A 20,506-nucleotide genomic window follows, 5' to 3' on the forward strand; every position below is an offset into this window, starting at 1 on the left:
TTGACACTATGAGGCATACAATTGCAATGTATACAAAGTACTTTCACAGTGGGGAGAAAGGGAGTGTGCCTCTAGAAGAAAAGTAATAGTATTGTCCTAAAAGAGACACACAAGAGCATAAGAGGATCACAAGTTAGTCTGAAAATTATTTCACATGACAACCATGATCATAAAAAAAAATACAACACACCTTCAAAAATATAAGTACCAAAGTTGCCGAAATAGTTCAATTTCCTTAATAAATGTTAACACTCTATATTTCCTAAGACTGTGAAAGAAATACAAAGGTAACCACAAAACCACTTTGGAAGCTGGGATCTAGCCCTGCCAGCTTCAGAGAGGGATCTCTCTTTCAGATTTAGATTTGTTTATATTGAGATATTAGGCTAGTTATGAAAGTTCAATAGTTTTGTTTTTTATTTGGTTTGGTTGTTTGGTTGATAATGTAACAAGATACCATTGGGAAATGGAGTCAATTTACTTCAAATGGATTTATTTCAGCATTGACAGACATATCTAATAGGGCAAGGTAGGAATATTTATTGGATCTTATATGTTTGATGACATGGAAAAAGAAGAAATGATCAAGTGTCCATTACTAAGAGAGCAATTAAGAATTATATTTCTTAACTTGAGTAGAAAACATTGGAATTGTTCAAAAGATAGAACTGAGTGTACTTAAACAAATTCAGATTCAAATTTTTCTTTGAAAATAACATATTAGAAAACACATATGAAATTATAGAGAAAGGAAAACACAACAATAAAGGAGAATACCACTTCACTAAAAATATGACACAAAAATCCTGTAAGAGCTTCTGTATTACTTAAATGTGTCCACTAGAACTTTGTGGAACAACTTTACATTAATGGTCCTTTTCTTTTAGATAAACATCAACCACTACTACTTTGAATTATGAAGTACTTATAGAAATAATTAAAAAATATCTTGATTTCAAAAGATCAAGAAAGAATGCTAAAATATCTAAAACTGATTACACAAATAGTACAAAAATTTTGGAATTTTGAACTCCTGGAGCTGCTAGCACTATTTTCAAGGATGGTTGTTGATGACTGGTCCCAAAAAGGTGTTGCCACGCTGTCTGTGATGAAACATGTTTTGCTCAAGTAATTCACACAATTAATCCCATCAATCTTCACTAGGGATATAAAGTTTTATTAGCTTTCTATATGTTTCATCAACTTTAGTATATTTCTCAAATGTAGGGATTTTGATGAAAATGTGTTTGATCTCATGTTTAATAATCAAATCAAAATCTAAAGCCTCTATGAAATCTTTTCCTGTTATACTTCCTTTTACCCTTGCAAACTTATACTTATCTTGGGCAATAGTAAAAAGTGTGTGGTTGTAGTCACCCAAACTGATCAATCCGTCATTCATTGCTAAAAACCTTGGAAGCCCTCTCTAATTTAGTAAATTGAACTTGGTATGAAACCTCTGAACAATAGTTTTCAGAGTCTGACACTTATTCTCTAGTTGTATCATAAGGTTCCTCTTCTGTAAAAATTTATTTATCTCCAAAATGGTTGTTGTTCTGTCTACAATCTAAAGCTCTTCCAGTTCTTCCTTAGTTTAAGAATTAAAACTTTGATTAAGGTTGTTGCTTCACTCGGTTTCTCTCCCAACATTTCTCTTACCTTCTCTATCATTGTTTTTTATCTCTGCATCAATTCTTCCTGTTCAAAGATGATCTGAATTGATGTCCAAATTTTTGTTATGGCCTGATTGATATCCACCCATATGTTTTCTTTGTCTTGTGCTAAAGTTTTATCCATTACTAACTCACTCTATAAAAACTCTATTCTCTGAGCAAGGTTGTGAGATTTTTCTAATTCTGCTACATAGGAGTTGTCTATCTTCAATTTCTGTTCCTATAAATTCTTTAGCTAATCTTTTAACTTCTCAATTTCTTTTCCCTGAAGGGACATCTCCTGCATGGCTTTAATCAATTCATTGGAAGAATCTGTGGTTGGTGCTGATGTTGTTGTCGATGTAAAAGCCTCTACTATTCTTTCCACTATAATAGGCACTGCAATCAGTGGAACTAAAGCCAACTATGAGGAATGTTCTTTATCCTTGAGAAATTTTTCTAGTTCCACCTCCATTTCTCTGATCTGGACATTCTGTTCAATTATTATCTTGAACATGTCTTCCTTTTTCTTTTCCAATTCTCCCATTTCCTTGGTCTATGGATCCTCTGTAGATTGTATCTTGAGCTGCTTCCTCAGAGATGCTATATTTTCATTCCTTTTTCTCACAATGTCCTCTACTACCTTTACATCATTGGGGTCATAACCTAGCTTAATGACTAAGTCCTCTAGTGATTTAATTCTAGTATCCTTTGCCAAAGATGAGATCTTCTCCAGCTTCAACTGTGGCTGTATGTCGCTGATGGAGGCATGTAGTTTTGAAGTTGTCATTGCAGTATTATTCAATGCGAAGTATAACATCTCTCTAGTCTGTTTGTGCATAACCATCTGATTAATTGGATGTATTTGATTAGTTTCAAAGGAGAAGATTCTCTTCTTGTATTATTCTAGTGATTTTGGGAATGGAACTTGTGCCTATAGTAAATCCATTTGCATTCTTCCCTTTTCAGTATCAAAGGCTGATAGAAGCCTGTGTTGGGAAGAAGAAGTTTGTTTCTAGAATTGAGTATATGTGTTGGCCTTTAGCATCTCATTTTTCTGCTTGATTTCTTTGTACTTAGAAAAAATATTTGGCTCTGTTTGACCTTGAGCCAACTCTATTATTTGTGCTGAATCTCGAGGATCTTGTGAGGTTGAGGAAGATAGAGAGCCTACAAAAATATATTCTTGTCTTGTACCTACAACAACAAAAAAAATTGGCCTCGTAGAAACATTTGGACCTATCAAAATTATAGTAGCATGTTCTTCATCACCCTACATGAAAAACAGTTTTTGAATAGTTCTCTGCTTCTTTTTAAATATTAGGAATTCCTTGGCTCCAATTTCTATTATTGCAGGAAAATCTTCTTCTCTTGGCCTTTTTTCATGATTTTCTTGAGGTACTAAACCTGTTCTCCAACTTCTTGCAAAGTGTTCTCCTCCCACTAATCCTAGTTCATGAATTTTTCAATTTCTAGCCTGGGAGTGCGAGTGTAAGGAGTGGTCTTATGTTCCACTCTTAAACTGGAATTGACACCGAAGGGGTCATATGACCAAGTAAATCTTAGTTGGAAGTTCATTTGTTTGAGAAGTTCATCTACCTCATTACCTGCTGCTTTGTTGTTGCATATGAATGGCCCCACCTGTGTCTTGATCTTGAACTGTGCCTTCTTTTTAGCTGAAACAAAGTGTATGTCATCCATGTTGATCATTTGCCTTATATATTCCAATGCAAAAATTCTCATAAGAACATATTTTTGTAGTTTTTATGGTGGCAGCTCATAGCCATACACTCTAATTTCTATGTAGTTCTAGTACAAGTACCAATCTCATGTTTTAACTTGTTCACTGAGGTGTAAGGTTCTTTGTATCTCAGAACCTATTCTAGGTTCCACATTACAGTTAAGAAGGCATGTAACTATATAAGTGAATTGGTCTATGAAATCACTGAAATTAAAATTATTCGAATTCCTCTATACTAAATAGGTCCACTGGATGATTGATTGTGCATTGCCTTCTTCATCTAGTTTCTGCAAAGCAATTGGCAATCTTTCTGCCTGGAAAAATAGAAACATATGAACTAGCATAATGCATGTTTAAGCATTCCTTTTGTGGTAATCTTTGATAAATTTCTCATGGATGTTATCTACAAGGAATTGAAAGAAATTAAACATTACATAAGTTTTTTTTCTGTGGAAACGATGGATATAAAATCTAGGATAGGTTCATCCACCCATTTATTTGATTATTACCCTAGGAGACAAGATACTAATGAGACAATTTGCTTGGTCTTGTTTGGGAACATGGCGGTTGGATATGGTGGATTCTTCTTTGGAAGCTAGACATCTTATGGTAAGAAAATTTAAAATATTCTGGCTCTTCGAGGGAAAGTTAGCTTTTGGTAGAGTTACATAAGGGAATCTACAAAGAAAGGGCACAAAGAATCATTATGGGGGACTTGAAGTGTCTGGTTAATTGATTCTGAGGTTATAGTAAATAGAATATCTCCATTCTTGTCCATAATTGCTCTTTAGCTGGGGATATACCTGGCTTGACACCATAAAACAAAATCTGGGAAAGGGTGAGTCTGGGGAAACATGAATTGTGCCAAGAGGGATTCCTAGAGGTTGATTTCATCACTCTGGTCCAGAAAGGTTTGCTTGATCTAATTGTGCAGTTTGAACAAGTTGAACTCACAATTGGTCTTTGTGATTTTATATTGCTGGTCAGCCACGATTATATGGTCTAGGTCAATGGCAGGAGGGATCATTGGGTTTTCACTAGATGGTTTCAAATTTCCCTTAGGTGCCATTTTTTTAAATTATTAGGAAAATAGGTGAAGAGCCAGTGATTTTACCCGAGAAAATTTGGTTGCTTGTTGAATAAGTCGCTTGCTGCAATAGGTACCTACCCAAGAAATAGATATATGGAATCTGCAGTGGGTGACAAAGAAATTTGGTGGACGAGATGGAGTTTTAAATTATTGTACCTATTCTCTGAAGTAAAAAGGAAGAGGAAAGGGGGCCACACTAAACAACTGAGAGTTTTTTATAGGAAACTAAAAATCCCCACTGTGTCTGACAATTATGGAGTGGGTCTGTTGTGATCTGACGCACGTTTGGGAGAAAAAAGTTATTGTATAACAGATACGGTGTAACGGGAAAGGAGAGACGTCAAATAGGAAAATACATGTGGCAGAATGGAAAGGCAACTGTATACGAGAGAGGGGAGGACGCATGGCATGATAGGAGTGGAGAGGGAGCAGATACGTGGTGGGTGATGTTGGTAGAAGATGGAGCGGTTTTCGGAGAGAGGGGTAAATGGTAAGAGGTTTTGAGTGGTGGGGGGGCGCGTGTGAAATGTTGTGCGCCTGCCACGTAGCATTGGGCCAGGAGAAGTGAATCCACTTTTCGGAATCACCTGTCGATAACATAGAATGGACTGGGGGGTCCAAAATCATTCCCCATCATTGATCCGAGCGGAGTAGAACATGGCAGTTGGATTATGTGCCCGTTATACTACAAGTCGACAAATTAAGTTTGTCCCTTTCAACTTTATCACAAATCAAAACGTTAGCACCAATATCTTATTTACAGATTGTTAATTGTGTTTAAATGACATGATTAATTTATTACAAGCAAGATTAATTATTCTAAAGCACACTCAATTTACCCTAAGGGCGCATTTAATCTAGCAAGCCCATTTTTATTTTTATTTCTAAGGTTGTGCAACTTCCATTCTAATGCTTATTTATCAAATTTAACCAATCTCAAACACTTTGGTTAATCTTTCTCTAATCTACCTAATTAATTTCAACCAAGATTTATGTGTGGCATTTAAACAAGATGCACACTTTATTTGAAAAATCCCTAAAGTATCTTTGATGATTTTTGTTTTTTTAGTGGCATTTAGACTTACTCACTTGCATACATATTTTTCTTTTTTTAGGTTTTTTAATTCTTTTTTTTTCTTTTCCATTTATTATATTCTTCTTTTCTCATATACATTTTTTATCCCCTTTTTCAACATCATTTTTTTTTGTAAATCATTTGTAGAATATAATATGATTTACAATTTCTATCAAATGAAAGATAATAGGCAATCATCATTTGATCCTATTAATTATAGGACCCTAACTGTGGCTCGAACTGGGGATGACATCCTCCTTGTGAGGTGTCAAGAATGTAGTAGATCAGTAGCCTTGATCCATTGTCTTCAATCTTTATTCTGCATCTAAATTGATCTATTATTTTTGTAGATATGGAAACAACACACAAAATCTTATGGCCTTCACCTCGAGCTTTAAATTATAATGTAAGCCACCCACACTGACAGTAGAAAAATAGAATGGTATTCACAATGATTGGAGTGAAAAGTAATTTATCCTTGAGGGAAGTAATGTTTGAGAATTCTACCATTTACAGGTCCACCAGGCAGTTGTGCTCCAGACATGTATTTCAGGAAAAATGCATTGTTTCCTCTGTAAGCATCAATTTTATATGGTCCCTTCCATAGATTATAAAATTTACCATTCTTACCTTTATCCTCATTTATTGAATCCCATTTTAGTACAATGTATTCTAATTGAAAATCATCAGCTTTAGTTCTTCTATCATAAATATTTTTTATGTTCTCTTGGATGACTTGGGTTTTATTGTAAACTTCTTCTCTTGATTGTTGCAGTTGTATGGTTTAGTTTATCCTCCTTTGTAAATCATTAGGCTCAGCTTGTGACTCCTGCAATAATTTGAGAACAAGGATTCCTAGGGATGAAAGGAAAACAACATCTACGCAATAAACTAATTGGAATGGAGACATACCAATAGAATTTTTGGTACTAATCATGTCTACCCACAAAGCATTGATTAATTTATTATGCCAAGACTTTTTGTTATCCTGCAACAACTTCTTAATGATATTAACCAAAATTTTATTTGAAGACTCTGCTAACCCATTTCCCTATGGGTAATAGGCAGTAGAGTGAGCCAATCTTATGTTGTACTTGTTGCAAAACATCTTATTTGATTTGAATGCAGTTGCATTTCAGTAATAATCTTATTTGGGCATCCAAATTTAGTAAGAATGTTACCTTCCATGAATTTAATGATTATTGCATCTATGGCTTGTCTTGTAGGTATAGCTCCAATCCATTTTGTGAAATAATCAGTGGTCGTAAGAATCGACTGATGATGGGTTGAGGAACTAGGATGTATTTATCCAATAAAATCTAAACCCCATTGCTGGAAGGAGTTTCAACTGATATGGGCTTCAAGGGTAGGGATAAAAATTTTCTTTTTCCTTCAAAGATTTGGCATTGATGACATGTGGTGACTTTCCTATGGACATTTGCAAACGAGGTGGGTCAGTAGAACCCAACCCTTAAAATATTGTTTGTTGTTTTCTTTCAGTACAAGTGTCCTCCACAATATTCTTCATGGAATTCCTACATAAGTTTATATGCTTCATATTTTAGCACACAGTTAAGTAAAATTCCTCCTGCATCTTTCCAATACACATTATTATCCAAAATACAAAATCTCATTGCCTTTAGTTTAAGAAATTTGGCTTTAGTTTTAGTCAAACCTAGAGGATCTTGTAATTTTTGTAGCACAAAGACAATGTCTTCATACCACTGAGAGGTATCAAAGGTTTATGATATCGGTGGAATGGCCTTCTCTTCCTGTTCATCCAGTTCAGCTATGAAATTTATATCAAGTGCATGGAAATTAGATTTTGACATCAGCTTTGCGAATCCCTGGCCTTTGATTAGCTTGGTAGGATTGATTTCAAGATCATATTCTAACATAACAATAATCCATTTTCCCCTCTTTCCATTAGGATCAGTTTGTGTCAAAATATCTTTTACAATATCATTAGCGACAAATGCAATTATATGGGAGTGTAAGATGTAAATTATAAAGTCCTTGAGTGCTTTTACTAAGGAAAAGGTTGTTTCTCCATTATATTGTATTTCAATGAAGCATCCCTTAATGCCCTACTAAGTAGAGATATTGGCTTCTCCTATCCCTCATTGTTCTTTTGCAATAAAACAACTACAATAGTATGATCAAATGCAAAAGAAAATAGCATAAAATCTTTGGTGAAGTGAGGACTAATCAATATAGGAGCAATTGTTAAAGCTAGTTTTACTTCTCTGAAAGATTTTTTGGCTTCACACTTCCATGTTATTTCAATGTCCTTTTTTAACATATTTGTGATGGATCTTAAGATTTCTACTAAATCAGGAATAAATATCCTGAGGAAATTTATTCTCCCAATGAAGGATTGAATTTTTTTTTTATTCTTGGGTGGGTCAATTTTGAGAATAGTTCAAATCTACTAGGATAAATTCTAATGCCCTCCCTAGAAATGATGTGGCCCAGAAGCTTTCCCTCCTCTAAACCAAACAATGTTTTCTTGGGGTTTAGTGATATGCCATATTTCCTACATTTTTCAAAGACTCTTCTTAGATGCAACAAGTGTTCTTCCTCGGTCTTCAAAAATATAGTGATATCATCTAGATAAATGACAATGAACCTGCCAATTTCATCAGAAAAGGAAAAATCCATTGCCCTTTGGAAGGTGGCTCAAGCATTCATCAGACCAAAAGGCATCTTTACAAACATAAAGGTAACCCCTGGTGTAGTAAATGTTGTTTTTTGTTGGTCATCAGGATGAACTAGGACTTGGTTATAACCTAAAAATCCATCCAGTAAAGAGATCCTACTCGATCCAACTACATTTTGTAATATATGATCCATTTTTGGGAGGGGATAATTGTCTTTAAGTGAGGATTTATTTAATTTTTGGAAGTCTACAAATAGCCTAATTTCTCCTATTTTCTTCCTTGTAGGTACTAGGTTTGGAACCCACTTAGACAATTTGAGAGGCAGAATAATTTTGGCATCGTATAACTTCTTAACTTATTTTTCTATCAGAGGAAATAGAACTGGATTCACCCTTCTTAACTTTTGTTTAAAAGGTTTATGATCTTCTTTAAGGGGAATAGTATGTTGAATGATGTTGGTGTCATAGGATTTTAAGTCCTCATAACTCTAGGAAAATGCATCAGTGAATTGTTTAAAGAGTTCTATGTACTTCTACTTTTAATTGGGAGGCAAGGATCTTGATAACTTAACAATTTTAGGGCTCTCATTAGTCCCTATGTTTCATTCCTCTACCTCAACCCCTATTGGTTCGATTTTGGGTTTCTTTGCTACATCATTGAAATCAAACAGATCTTCTAAAGGTGCTAGTCCCTTAGGAAACAAATTATCCTTTAGTTGCAACACTTCTAAAGGTTCTGAATCATCATTAGATTCTTTTAACACTACTTCACTCTTATTTATTTCTACATCATTATCTAAATCTATATGTGTACATTCGAATTCATCTTCTAATTTCAAGAAATTTTCGATTTGTTCATCATTGCCAAAAACTTGCCAGTGTTTGATGTTATCAGGCATAGCTGGCATATGTTTAAATTCTACAACATATTTTCTATTTGGATGGAAAGGCATCTTGCAAGTACTGGATGAAATAGCCAAGGCATCTACTAAAATGTTCTGGTTTTGAGGTATCACAGAAAAATCATATTTAGGAAAACATTGTAAAAAATCCAAAATTGCATTTTTGTAAGCCCTTAATCTAGGGTGTTTTGCAGAATATTCACCCTTAATTTGTTTTATAATTAACTCAGAATCTCCATGCACAGAAATTTGTTTTTCTCCTATTTATTTAGAATTTTTAGCCCTAAAATCAGTGCCTCATATTCTACAATGTTATTAGTGCACTAAAAATTAAGTTTGTAACCATGTCCTTCTGCCCTGTTTGTTGCTGAGTTTACAACAAATACACCTGCCCCTACTCCATATTTACACATAGCTCCATCAAAATCCATATTTCATGAAGATTCTCCCTCTAGATTTTCTTCTTTAGTATTAAATTTTATTATTTCTGTATTACTGACTTCAGCTTCTAAGGGTGAAACTTCATTTCCTATATAGTCATTATTGTATAAGATGAATGATTCCATGTTTGAATGTAATGAATAGAGGGGATATTTGTTGGGCTTATCTTGAATGTTGACCATATACTTCATGAGTGTTTCCCTATAAAGTCTTCTTGGTTGACCAAACACAGGGGTGGTGGCATAGGTCATATCCATGTGCCCTGCAACTTTTCCCCCCATGATCTAGACAGCAGTATCCCATACTTTGGAGGTATGTCTTCTACTACGATTTCCATGACTAGGCTTTTAGCAGGTATCTGAACTAGAGTGACACATAAATATTTTATCAGACCAAGACACCTAACTTTATTTGAATCAAAAGAGTACAAGTATTTGTATGACCTCATGATGTCTAGCCCTAATTTCTCCATGATAGCTTTGGGAATCAAATTGTGAGAGGTTGTAGAGCCAAGCATTGCATTGTGTAGGATTTTATCATGAATGTTCAGGCTTATGTAGAAAGGTGGAACTGTCCCATCCTGAATTTTACCCTCAACTTCGGGTCTAAACAATAGTTCAGGATGGTCATCAGTCAAATTGACTGTGTCTGACCCTTCTCCTATTTTTAAGGCTTTCATGACTTGAGTCTTGTATACACTTTTGGTCATCAATTATGTTAAAGGAATGGGGATCTTTACCTTAGCCAGTTCAGTTTCCATATTAAAAGATGCTTGAGATTTATCAACTTCCTTGACATTTACATCAGATTTTTTAGAAATTTATTTTTGAGAATTAGGTTTTGGTTGACTAGAGGAAGGGGCATCATTTTGAGTTTTACTGGAAGAAGTTCCAATAGATTTTTTGCTTCTTAAGTTGTATTTTTTATGCACCTCCATAATGGAATTTTGATATCCTTGTTTATAATCTTCTGATTCTAAAGGGATCTCTTATGATTGTGAGAGCAAAAATTGATCTTTCTCTTCTTTGGTCAAGAATATGTGATCTATCTCACTTTCTTCAAATAAATTTATTTGATTTTCTTCTAGTTCTTCAAACAATTCAAGTTCTTCATTAGTATAATTTTCCTTAAATGGAGGCCTAACTGGTTGCTAATCATCAAGACCTTTCTTTTCCCATTGTTTAATATATGGTGGGTTTCTCTTAAAGTTGGGATTTCGAATTTGAGGTCCTCCCTAAGGTTCTCTAGGAGGTGTTCTATCTACAACTATCATCCTCTCCATCATTTTTTCCATAGTTTTCACTAGATTATCTAATTTTGAGTCTGATGAAGAGGAGGAAGGTTCCTCCTTAAAAGCGACCCTTCTTTCTATTCTTAGTTTAGCTCTTTTGGCTAATAAATTAGCCTCTACCTTAACAACATTTCTTTTCATCTCTTCAAGAGTGGTTGGGTCTCTTTCTCTTAACTGATAGGCCATGTCTACATCAAATCCTTTTGGAAAATGAATAAGGGCTAATCCTTGTGGGAGTTTTATAGAAGCTAGAATGGAATTATAGACACAGTTAAACCTAGCATAGTGATCTTCAACAATATCATTTGGAGCCCTTTTTAAGTTTTTGTATTCATTTAGAATTTTGAGGGTTTTTTTAGTTTCCAATCTAGTAAGAAAAATTTGGTGAAACTGAGGTAAATCAACTATGCTCCTAGTTGGTAATTCCCTATACCACTTCTTAACTTCTCCCGTTAAACTCTGAGAAAACAACTTGATTTTAACATCATCATCATCGAATTCTTCTAAGTCAGAGAAGTCATTCATCCTATCAATATGTTGTTGTGCTGTCACAGGACCTGTACCATCAAATTGTGGCAATCTCTGAGCATAGTTCTGTGGCATAGCATTTAAAGGTGCTTGCAATGCCAAAGGATCATATCTACCTGCCATGGCTGGTATGTGAGGCACAAACGAAACTACAATAGGTGTGGGTATGGAAGGTATGAAAGGAGGTGTAATAATAGTTTGTTGTGTAGATGTTGAGATGGTAGTGGTTGAAGATGAAATAGGTGTAGTGAAAATGGGGGTAATTACTGGAGAAGTAGTGGAAGTGAAAGAAAATCCTAGGGGAACAGAGACAACAGGAGTTTGGAAAAGAGTGGTATGAACAATGGGTCCTTCAGATGAAAAAGAAAAATTAGGTGGAATTATTAGTGAGGATGGAGATGAAGGAACAAAAGATGAAGAAGGTTCAGGTGATAAATGAAGGAGGGTTTCATGCACAACCTGATCTAACCTACTTACCAAGACTTCAAGCTTAGAAAACTATTTAAGTGGATCATCTTCAGATTCTAGTTTAGCAGCTTGAAATTCAGAAAAGTAAGGCTCTAACAGGTTTTCATCAATCATTGTTTTAGGTAAAAAAATATCAGATTTACTCCTAAATAAACTATGTTCAAAAGCTAAGTCAAACTCTATATCTTCTAAAGTAACAAAGCTCTCAGGAAGGGAATTAACCCTAGGCAGAGGACTTTGACTTGCTTCACTCTCAACAACACTCTTTTTCCTAATTATTTTTTCTAGATTATCTACAATTTTCGGTGGATTGGAATCCGGGTGTGCTCTAGTATGTACCCTTTTGGGAGCCAGATCTGCTACAAAATATGTACAGTTATCAAAATTTATACAACTTATGAATAATAGACAATCTTAGCTCAGATTTTTGAAATGGAAATTTTGCACACTGAGATGAATTTTAATTTAGGGAAACTTAAATATGAATCAAGTTTGTATGTTCTCCCCAGTATGGTCAATAGAATGCTAGCACTCTGTATTTCCGAAGACTGTGAAAGAAATACAAAGGTAACCACAAAACCACTTTGGAAGTTGGGATCTAGACTTTCCAGCTTCAGAGAGGTATCTCTCTTTCAGATTTAGATTTGTTTATATTGAGATATTAGGCTAGTTATGAAAGTTCAATACTTTGGTTTTTTATTTGGTTTGCTTGTTTGGTTGATGATGCAATAAGATACCATCGGGCAATGGATTCAATTTACTTCGAATGGATTTATTTCAGCATTGACAGATAGATATAACAGGGCAAGGTAGGCAGATTTATTGGATTTGATATGTTTGATGAGAGGAAAAAGAAGAAATGATCAAGTGCCCATTAAGCAGAGAGCAATTAAGAATTATATTTCTTGACTTCAGTAGAAAACATTGGAATTTTTCTAAAGACAAAACTGAGTGTACTTAAACAAATTCATATTCATAACTTTCTTTGAACAAAATAGATTAGAAAACACATCTGAAATTACAAATAAAGGAAAACACAACAATAAAGGAGAATATCACTTCACCAAAAATATAATACAAGAATCTTGTAAGAGCTTCTGTATTACTGAAATGTGTCCACTAGAACTTTGTGGAACAACTTTACGTCAATGGTCCTTTTCTTTTATATAAACATCATCCTCTACTACTTCGAATTATGAAGTACTTATAGAAATAATTACAAAATATCTTGATTTCAAAAGATCAAGATAGAATGCTAAAATATCTAAAACTGATTACATAAATAATAAAAAAAATTAGGAATTTTGAATTGATGGAGCTGTTAGCACTATTTTCGAGGATGGTTGTTGATGAATGGTCCCAAAAAGGTGATGCCTCACTGTCTGAGATGAAACATGTTTTACTCAAGTAATTCACACAATTTATCCCATCGATCTTCACTAGGGATAGCAAGGTTTATTAGCTTTCTATATGTTTCATCAACTTTAGTATATTTCTCAAATGTGTGCTTGTTGATGAAAATGTGTTTGATCTCATGTTTAATAATCAAATCGAAATCTAAAGCCTCTAGGAAAGATTTTCCTGTAATACTTCCATTTACGCATGCAAACTTAGACTTATCTTGGGCAATAGTAAAAAATTTGTTGTTGTAGTCACTCAAACTAATCAATTTTTCATTCATTGCTACTAACCCTGGTAGCCCTCTCTGATTTAGTAAATTGAACTTGGTATGAAACCTCTAAACAACAGTTTCCAGAGTCTGACACTTATTCTCTAGTTGTATCATAAGGTTCCTCTTCTGTAAAACTTTCTTTATCTCCAAAATGGTTTCTGTTCTGTCTGCAATATGAAGATCTTCCAGTTCTTCCCTAGTTTTAGAATTCAAAACTTTGAGTAATGTTATTTCTTCACTCGGTTTCTCTTCCAACATTTCTCTTAGATCTTCTATCACTATTTTTTATCTCTGCATCAATTCTTCCTATTCAAAGATGATCTGAATTGGTGGCCAAATTTCTATTATGGCCTGATTGATATCCACCCATATGTTTTCTTTGGCTTATGCTAAAGTTTGAGCCATTATTGACTCACTCTCTAAAAACTCTATTTTCTGAGCAAGATTGTGAAATTGTTGTAATTCTGCTACATAGGAGTTGTCTATCTTCAATTTATGTTCCTGTAAATTCTTTAGCTGATCTTTTAACTTCTAAATTTATTTTCCCTGAAGGGACATCTCCTACATGGCTTTAATCAATACGTTGGAAGAATTTGTGGTTTATGCTAGTGCTATTGTCGATGTAGAAGCCTTTTTTTTTCCTGTGACTGAAATAGGCACTGCAGTCAATGGAACTAAAGCCAACTATGAGGACTTCTCTTTCTCCTTGAGAATTTTTCTAGTTCCACCTCCATTTCTTTGATCTGGACATTTTGTTCAATTATTATCTTGAACATGTCTTCCTTTTTCTTTTCTAGTTCTCCCATTTCCTTGGTATATGGATCCTCTGTAGATGGAAACTTGAGCTACTTCCTCAGAGCTGCTATATTTGCATTATTTTTTCTCACAATCTCCTCTACTGCCTTTACATCACTGGGGTCATAACCTAGCTTAATCACTAAGTCCTTTAGTGATTTAATTCTAGTATCCCTTTCCAAAGATGAGACCTTCTCCAACTACAATTGTGACTGTATGTTGTTGACGGAGGCCTGCAGTTTTGAAGTTGTCATGGTCGTATTAGTCAATGTGGAGTATAACATCTCTCTAGTCTGTTTTTGCATATCCATCTGATCAATTAGATGGATTTTATTAGTGTCACTAAAACTGAAATTAATTGAATTATTTCACACCAAAGAGGTCCATTGGATGACTGATTATGATTGCCTTGTTCATCTAGTTTCTGCAAAGCAATTGGGAATATTTTTTCCTAGAAAAATAGAAACATATAAACTAGCACTCATGCATGTTTAAACATTCCTTCTATGGTATTCTTGATAAATTTCTCATGGATGTTTTCTGTAAGGAATTGACTAAAATTAAACATTACAAAAGTTTTTTCTTCTGTGGAAAATATTGACAGAAAACCTAGGATAGGTTCATCCACCCATTTATTTGATTGATACTCTAGGAGACAAGATACTAATCAGACAATTTGCTTGGTATTTTCTAGAAACATGGAGGCTATATATGATGGATTCTTCTTTGGAAGCTGGACATCTTCTGGAAAGAAAATTTCAAATATTCTGTCTCTTCGAGGGAAAGTTAGCTTTTGGTAGAGTTTGATGAGGGAATCTTGTTTCAGGAATATTTAGTGTTTCTACAACACACCTAACCCTCTAGATCTAGTAGCTGATCTAGAAAAAATAGTCAAAGCAATCTTAATTTTTCCTATAAACAACAGATAAGATAAAGGATAGAGAACCTACTTGTAACTTCCACTTGTTCCTTATCTCCCTTGACCGATTTCACTGCTCCTTCTCGTACTTAAATCGCTTGAGAAGTACCTGCACAACTTACAGAAACAAAAACCCGTCAAAGCATAATGATCTATTGTTCATAAATAGCACAGAATCGAAAGCATGATATACACATGAATGCATTTAACATAAACACAAACATAAGGGAAAAATCTCGAAAACTTTATTGATAAGAGGAAAGATTACAACCAATGCAAGTTCGATCTAGCGTCATCCTTCCAATTCAATCCTTCTTCACCTCATGAAAAGCAAGACATTCCAACAATATCACAATACTTGCACTCAATCCTAATCTCATACCACCAGCATCTCCTTGCAACTCAATATTTTTCAACCCTTAGATCTCTTGGATGAGTGATCTATTTATAGATGAGTGAAGGAGGTTGGGTCATCAATGATGATGATGAATGCCTTTCTATTTTTAGAAATTGGTTCCATGAAAGAGGGAGATAGGAGGTTGATGTTTCCTAATTCCTTTTGTCATCCAAGGGCGAACTCAGAGGGCAGGTGGCACTTGAGAAACTTCTAGAGGCTTCCAGTGGATAAGGAATCTTCAAACCCTCATGGAAAATTGCCCAAGTTCACTCATCGCAGGCTAAAGAGGGACTAAGTGCAATGCATAGCACCCAGTCAGTGTAGCCCCTGCAATGCATTGCAGCCTGATAGAAGGCTTCCTGTGCTGATCTCTTTAGGAGTACTTTTTGGATGCTTTCTGTGATGGAACTTCTTTGGGAGTAAGGTATTCTGATGATTAACCTCTTTAGGGCATGCAACAACTGTATTAGGGGTTGATGAACTCTAATAACATCGACCTGTAAGTTGGGGTTGATATGCCCAAATGAATCTGTAATAGTTGCCCCCTAAAGCATGAAGTCGTAAATATCTATGTCGGGTGAAATGCTTTATCATGAGGATAGGAAGTTTCGAAATGGAAGGCGACCTGCATCAATTACAATACAACACATCATGATAATTTGATTTTTCTCATGAACTAGCTGAGGGAGGCATTCCCATGCTCAACTTATAAACTTTCATTACATGTACATAGATCAGATAGTCATCTACAGATATAGACTTATGATTCTATAGATATAGATTTGTGATCCATGAATAGGATTACCATCTGTGTAAAGCCTTTATACATTTGATTTTGTACTCCTGAATATATCCTAGCCCAAATGGATGAAATTAGATCCGGGGTCTTCAATCTCGTTCAATCTTCACTCAATGTACAAGTCTAACCATGTGAATAGATGTTCTAAGGTCGAACATGGAGCGACATCGTCTGATTACCAACCAATGACATAAGCTGTTAACAAACGCGATAGGGATCACCGATAATAATGATGATCCTCAAGGTGCTACAATACATTTCGCATGGTGTGAATACATGATTTGATGTCGAAAACCATGCAAAATCTTTCGGTCGAAGGCCATTGATTTCAACCTATCGTCGGAAGCAAGAAACCTGCCATTGATGTATGCAAGCTTCAAAGCAATGAAAGGGCGTTTCTAAGTCAACTTCTTGGATGAGCTGATGTCGACAAGAAGTGACTCATCGTAGGAAGACCTTGATGTATCCCACATCTATGACATGAAACGAAGTAAATGATTTTGGAGATGAGAATCAACTGACGACACAAGGTTCAGGAATGGCGTCATGAAAATGAAGGTTTATAGTATTGCAACAGATGAAGTTTTAACTAGATGACTTCTCTTGAACATATCGACGACACTGAGATGAATTGGTAGCGTTGACCCAAAACAAAAGTGATGGTGTGAAATACCAACGGTTTGATAACCATCAAACTGAATGACCCAACCCAACTAGTCACGGAGATGAAGTGAAAGTGTCATGTTCAAGAGCGACTTGCTACCATAAAATTTTCTCGATTTTTCCCATTTTCCCCAGTCATTGCTGACCAATACCTCTTTATTTTTATCAAGCTTGAGGAGGATAACATATGCTTGTTCTATAATTCACCCTTCGGGCAAACCCATCGCTATTTGATGTTTTAACGAGTCTAGCGACGGTGAAACTCGACCTCGTCTAGATGGACAAGTTTGTTGCTATTTGATATTTTAACGAGTTTAACAACAAAGATAACTCGGTCCTTTTCATGTTTAGAGAGTTTGAAAAGGGACGAAAAGAAAACTCTATAAGTTCTTTTTCGTAAAATAATCCCTCAGGTCTAAAAAAGCATAAAATAATACAAGAGAGATGTCGTTTCCAATCCTTTAACGAGCTGGAATGGACAAGCGCTCGACAATATTTTCTTATTTAGAGAGTCTGAAAAGAGTTTAAAGAGGACTCTATGGTTTCTTTTCATTTTTTATCAAAGCTCGAAAAGGAAACAAAAAGTTTGCTTTGTGGTCAAAGATGCTCAATTCACCATTTAGTATATCGGATTCTGTTTTCATTCATTCATCCTGCTCAAAACTCCACCAAAGATGATTAAAAATACATGTTCATGGGTAAAAATGAATAAAAAACCAACATTCACTTGATTTACATGTAAAAGTAAATATAAAAAACAAGTTTGGTAATTCATTTTAACCATTTCATTTTTACTGTTTGATTTGGAGCTCTGGAGCAGTTTTTTACCCCAAACTTCACCAGTTGATTGCGAAGGATTTTGTGGATCATTTCTCGCACCATCAGGACCAGGTAGGAGCTATCCCAATGCTCTTTCATTCTATTCCATTCATTTTCAATTTTGAGCAAAAATTCTTAGTTTTTCAAGCCCCCAAGGTTTCATCTTGCGTTTTCTGGATCATCGCACCCTTTCCCTGTCGAAAGGTGTGATGCATTTCATGCACCTAAAAGGCAACATGCAATGCATAACACTGTCTCTAAGGAGGGGGTGCGATGGGCACAAAAACTAAAATTAAACAACTATTTTTCCCAAATTTTTAACTGATTTTTGCACAAGTTGGATCCTAATTTGTCTAATGGTTGTGTTTCATATATTCATCAGATCAAAATGGTCGTTACATGGAGAGAACGAGAACACAAGGAACAAGACATGATTACCTTAAATTATTAGAGCACAGTTGATGCCTTAAGGAACTGTGGGTTGCTGAAATTATTTTGCTTATCCAACATGCGGAAACAAATTGAACTACTACAGTATCTTGTTCGTGCTTGGGATCCTACTCACCAGGTTTTTCATATTAGGTGCAAAGCGATCCCCTTTACCATCAAGGATTTTTACTTTCTGATGGGTTTATCGAGGCTGGGTGCCCCCATTTCATTATCAGGATTCACCAGAGGAGGTGAATCAGTGAGAGATTATATTCGTCAGTTCTGTTAGGAAGGATCTCAACCCAACAGAGATGGAAAGATTCATATCTAAGATGTTAGTGATCTACCTTTGAGAACAATCCTCTTTACCCTTTCCAGACTGGCTGGCAGTGCGGCTTTACATTTGGCAAACAGATCTTATATGCAGCGTGCTTTAGAGTGCTTGGAGCCAAAGGTATTCAACTGGTGCGAGGCAATTCTTCCATCTATGAGAGAACAACTGACCAAGGTGAAGACTAGGAAGACAAAAAAATTTGGTTATGGGTCTATCTTGATTTCCTTCGCCTTGGAGAGAATCCCGCTTATGCAGCCACAACACATTTCTCTAGGAGTACTTGGACCTAGGGACCCACGGATGTAGAGGTGGGTAGATCTTATGGCTAGGCATGCTGGCCAGTCATCAATCTCATTTTCCTCCACTTTCTTCGAGTGGTTCGACTGTCAAGAGATGGTCTTCTCGGAATATCCATATATTGGGATGGACTTCCGTGGTGATCCGGATCTGGTACTGCCAGTTGGGGCGCAGTGGAGCGCTATTGGTAAATTGATTTGACCACGTTTTTTTTTTCTTTTAAAGTTTTTACTTTTTCTGTTTTTTGATTGTTACCAAGACTAAATAAACTTATATATGTATGTAAATGTTGGATATGTTCGACCTATGGTATGCTTACAGGAGGCAGTTGTGCCAGTTCAGAGAGCTGTTGGGAGGGAAGTTCTTAGATATTTGGACATAGCAGACCTTGGCTCAGCTGCAGGATCATATAGATGGTTTAACCCTTGGTATTGTGGATGTCTAGATTGAGAAGTTACGCATGAGATTGCAACACCATACCATTAGCGTACCGAGTTGTTGGATGAGACTCTTATGTATGATAGCACAGAATGTGACCTGTTATCATCAACAACACTAGTCTATTGAGATATTTTCTACATTCATTTTTGAGATTTTGGGTCAGATGACCAATTTTGTCTTGGACACAAACTATTTGTAAAAACTTATATACAACTATCTATTTGACTTTCAGAGTTTTATTGTGGTTAAGTGATGAAATCCTATTCAAATGATGATGTGATTTGAAAATGCTTTCTTTACATATGTTGCAAATGTCTATTTAACACATAGTTTGCTAGAGAGTCAGTCAATGTGTTTAAATTTCTGGGAATATGTTGATATTGAATAAATTCAAAATGTCTTTCCAAAATTCGAACTCTAAGGAACATGCGATGAATTGCTGGGTTTCGGATGGAATAGACGCCAGTAAGCTGTAGTATGACCAGTTGTGAATCTAGCCTAACAATGATTCGGCGTATGCCATGTGAAATGGAATCAGAGAGGAGTTCAATCAACGTGCTATACTCAGCGATATTGTTTGTCGATCGACCAATACATATCCCTCTGAAACTCACTAACTCGCCACTTGGAGCGAAAATGGCCCATGTTGCAGAGGATAGGTTCTGCGTACTATGACTAGCTCCATCGGCATACCCAACAAATGGTTCCGAAAAGTTCGACATCTGCAACAAATGTGAAGTGGATTACCTAACCAAATCAAAACTCTAAAAGAAAACTAACACAAAAAATGCAATCAAAGCATATGTATAGTGAGTTTTACTACACTTAATTAAGCATAGTAACATTTAAGATACAACCTGTTTCGGGGCTGTGACAATGGAATCCCATCATAATTGACTAACTTGTAGGCTCCTTTTGTCAACACACGTTTAACAATATAAGGGCCCATCCATAATGGTTCAAACTTCCCTGCTCCTAGTTTGTCAGAATCCTGATCATAAAGCAAGACCAGGTCACCTTTTGAGAAGACACGAGGCTTAACATTCTTGTCATATTGTGCCTTGATGCATTTCTTATGTGCTTCGTTAGCCAAT

Source organism: Pinus tabuliformis, chromosome X (assembly GCF_031772625.1).
Source record: "Pinus tabuliformis cultivar Carrire ecotype Pingquan chromosome X, CPIR1, whole genome shotgun sequence".
In the NCBI taxonomy this organism is placed as follows: domain Eukaryota; kingdom Viridiplantae; phylum Streptophyta; class Pinopsida; order Pinales; family Pinaceae; genus Pinus; species Pinus tabuliformis.